Raw genomic sequence first — 5000 nt, 5'->3', positions numbered from 1 at the left:
AATTGACCACATACATTATATCCAAAATGTAACCTATAATCTCAATCATTAACACATGAGAGATTCTCTAACGTCTATGCATGTTATGATGCCCTTGCCTGGATGATTCTCTAAGATTAATTTAATGTTGGTAGACTGCAATAAAACCTGATATGGGTACAGTGCTTCAAAATCTGTTTTCGTATATTTGACGACATTGGAAATAATAATGGGTACTGTTAAAGATGTCATTCCTTGTGTGTGTGGTTTTTTTTTTTTGGGGGGGGTTGATGTGTTTAGGGGGGGGGGGATTTCTACAAATCAATATCTAGATGATATTTTGATATTAAAGTGTCCTGAATTTTGTCGGGCATTTGTCTATTGTGATAAGTCCTAGGATGTGACGAAACCGCTCCTACGCATGCTAAGTTTTGGTTGTTTTCATGTATTCCCAATTGGAAATTATTTTACCCCTGAAAGGAGTAACAGATTCAATTAAAGAACACAGGTGTTCAGACCCCATGACGAAGAAACTGCGAAACAGCTCACATAGATGAATGCAGCTCCCCGTCATATTTATCATCTCTCAAGTCGCCATATGAAAATAGAATTACAAAGAAAGTTGTCAATCAATCATGCCCAAAACAATCCCACGTTATCGGTGATAATATTGAATTTTGTATAAGTAATTTGTCAGAAGACGATTATTATCATCATTATTACTAGTTAAGCTTAAGCCCTAATTTTAAAAGCAGGATGCTATAAGCCCAAGGGTCCCAGGAGGGACAAATACCCAAGAGAGGAAAATGAAACAGAGAAATAAACATGAATTGCCAAAAAAAGAAAAGAAAATGACACAGCTGGTACAACGTTAGTGTTCAATTCAACAGAACAAAGAGGTCTCCTACTAAATAATAATAATAATAATAATAATAATAATAATAATAATAATAATAATAATAATAATAATAATAATAATAATAATAATAATAATAATAATTAATAATAACAATTTTCTTTATAGGCGAACTATCTTGACCAGTGGCCCCAAGATGTCATAATTTAGAAATAAAGCATAATGTTGATCCCAAATGGGTGAGGAATATAACTTGACAACTGATTAGGAGCAATAAACGGCATTATTTCCCGGAAAGTATACTAATATGAAACTTGCTTAAAACATGGATGAATAGTAGAAGTTATTTATGTTCAGAAATAGTCCTTAATCCTATTTTAGATTGCAACTACTACAGCAGTGACATTTCTGATGCCATTCACCTTAGTGATAAAAGAATAAGTTCATGATACGGGTACTATTATGATTTTTTTTTCACAAAGAAAACGAATATATATGTATCCAAATATCTTTACTGAGCTATTGATAGGTCGTTGCCTGAGACTAACTGGTACACATAATATTATGTCGAATGTCTGAAAAGAATTCATTTCGAAAAATATATCATATGGTAAAATAACGGATAAACTTCAATTGATATATATGAGAATAAGAATTCTCTTACGTTCCCGGATTTACACGCCGAATGCCTCCCGGGTGAGATAGAGGAAAGGAAGAGGCATCCAACTGCCTGCACATACGGGAAACGATTCACTTTCAATGGTGTGAAAAAAGGCCGTTCGCAGAGTGATACAACTTTCGACAAAATCCAATAAAGTGTAGGAACAAGATTTTTATAACTCCTGTCAAATGGGTCTTTTGGAACAAGAACTGGGGACGGATATTTCTGTACAAAAGGCAAAACCTTTTCCCTTTTTCGGAATACTTTTCGTTTTGCAATATGGAGTTTTGAAAGGAAGGCAGCAGAAGTTTCAAAATAGAATTTTTAAAAGTAATCATAAGTAAACATGAACTCCTAAGAATTACAAATGTGTATAGACACTTGAAGAGAAATATATATATATAAATATATATATATATATATATATATATATATATATATATATATATATATATATATATATACATATATATATATATATATATATATATATATATATATATATATATATATGTATATATATATATATATATATATATATATATATATATATATATATATATATATATATATATACATATATATACGCATATATATATATATATATATATATATATATATATATATATATATATATATATACATATATATATACATATATATATATATATATATATATATATATATATATATATATATATATATATATATATATATATATACATATATATATATATATATATATATATATATATATATATATATATATATATATATACGCATATATATATATATATATATATATATATATATATATATATATATATATATATATATATATATATATACATACATACATATACATACATATGCCAAAGGCACTTCCCCCAATTTTGAGGGGTAGCCGACATCAACAAGAAACAACAAAAAGGGGGACCTCTACTCTCTACGTTCCTCCAGCCTAACCAGAGACTCAGCCGAGTTCAGCTGCTACTGCTAGGGTGCCACAGCCCAACGTCCCACATTTCCACCACAGATGAAGCTTCATACTGCTGAGTCCCCTACTGCTGCTAACTCCGCGGTCATCTAAGGCACCGGAGGAAGCAGCAGGGCCTACTGGAACTGCGTCACAATCGCTCGCCATTCATTCCTATTTCTAGCACGCTCTCTTGCCTCTCTCACATCTATCCTCCTATCACCCAGAGCTTTCTTCACACCATCCATCCACCCAAACCTTGGCCTTCCTCTTGTACTTCTCCCATCAACTCTTGCATTCATCACCTTCTTTAGCAGACAACCATTTTCCATTCTCTCAACATGGCCAAACCACCTCAACACATTCATATCCACTCTAGCCGCTAACTCATTTCTTACACCGTTCTCACCCTAACCACTTCGTTCCTAACCCTATCTACTCGAGATACACCAGCCATACTCCTCAGACACTTCATCTCAAACACATTCAATTTCTGTCTCTCCATCACTTTCATTCCCCACAACTCCGATCCATACATCACAGTTGGTACAATCACTTTTTCATATAGAACTCTCTTTACATTCATGCACAACCCTCTATTTTTTACTACTCCCTTAACTGCCCCCAACACTTTGCAACCTTCATTGACTCTCTGGCGTATATCTGCTTCCACTGCAGCATTTGCTGCAACAACAGACCCCAAGTACTTAAACTGATCCACCTCCTCAAGTAACTCTCCATTCAACATGACATTCAACCTTGCACCACCTTCCCTTTTCGTACATCTCATAACCTTACTCTTACCCACATTAACTCTCAACTTCCTTCTCTCACACACCCTTCCAAATTCTGTCACTAGTCGGTCAAGCTTCTCTTCTGTCTGCTACCAGTACAGTATCATCCGCAAACAACAACTGAATTACCTCCCATTCATGATCATTCTCGCCTACCAGTTTTAATCCTCGTCCAAGCACTCGAGCATTCACCTCTCTCACCACTCCATCAACATACAAGTTAAACAACCACGGCGACATCACACATCCCTGTCTCAGCCCCACTCTCACCGGAAACCAATTGCTCACTTCATTTCCTATTCTAACACATGCTTTACTACCTTTGTAGAAACTTTTCACTGCTTGCAACAACCTTCCACCAACTCCATATAACCTCATCACATTCCACATTGCTTCTCTATAAACTCTATCATATGCTTTCTCCAGATCCATAAACGCAACATACACCTCCTTACCTTTTGCTAAATATTTCTCGCATATCTGCCTAACTGTAAAAATCTGATTCATACAACCCCTACCTCTTCTAAAACCACCCTGTACTTCCAAGATTGCATTCTCTGTCTTATCCTTAATCCTATTAATCAGTACTCTACCATACACTTTTCCAACTACACTCAACAAACTAATACCTCTTGAATTACAACACTCATGCACATCTCCCTTACCCTTATATAGTGGTAAAATACATGCACAGACTCAATCTACTGGTACCATTGACAACACAAAACACACATTAAACAATCTCACCAACCATTCAAGTACAGACACACCCCCTTCCTTCAACATCTCAGCTTTCACACCATCCATACCAGATGCTTTTCCTACTCTCGTTTCATCTAGTGCTCTCCTCACTTCCTCTATTGTAATCTCTCTCTCATTCTCATCTCCCATCACTGGCACCTCAACACCTTGAACAGCAATTATATTTGCCTCCCTATCATCCTCAACATTCAGCAAACTTTCAAAATATTCCGCCCACCTTTTCCTTGCCTCCTCTCCTTTTAACAACCTTCCATTTCCATCTTTCACTGTCTCTTCAATTCTTGCGTCGGCCTTCCTTACTCTCTTCACTTCTTTCCAAAACTTCTTTTTATTCTCTTCATATGACTGACCCAGTCCCTTACCCCACCTCAGGTCAGCTGCCCTCTTTGCCTCACGTACCTTGCGCTTTACTTCCACCTTTTTCTCTCTATATTTTTCATACTTCTCTATACTATTACTCTGCAGCCATTCTTCAAAAGCCCTCTTTTTCTCTTCCACTTTTACCTTCACTCCTTCATTCCACCATTCACTGCCCTTCCTCATGCTGCCTCCAACAACCTTCTTGCCACATACATCACTTGCAATCCCAACAAAATGTTCTTTTGCTAACTTCCACTCCTCCTCTAAATCACCAGTTTCTCTTACTCTCACCTCGTTATATGCCATTTTCAACCTTTCCTGATATTTACTTTTTACCCCCGGTTTTATTAGCTCTTCAACCCTCACTAGCTCCCTTTTACATCCACCTACTCTATTCCCCCACTCTTTTGCTACAACTAATTTTCCTTCCACCAAAAAATGATCAGACATACCGTTAGCCATACCCCTAAACACGTGCACGTCTTTCAATCTTCCAAACATTCTTTTAGTTATCAACACATAATCCATTAATGTCCTTTCTACTACTCTTCCATTTGCCACTCTTACCCATGTATACTTATTTTTATCTTTCTTTTTAAAAAAGCTAGCACT

Source organism: Palaemon carinicauda, chromosome 1, assembly GCF_036898095.1.
Source record: "Palaemon carinicauda isolate YSFRI2023 chromosome 1, ASM3689809v2, whole genome shotgun sequence".
Lineage (NCBI taxonomy): Eukaryota > Metazoa > Arthropoda > Malacostraca > Decapoda > Palaemonidae > Palaemon > Palaemon carinicauda.
This window is presented reverse-complemented; position numbering follows the sequence as displayed.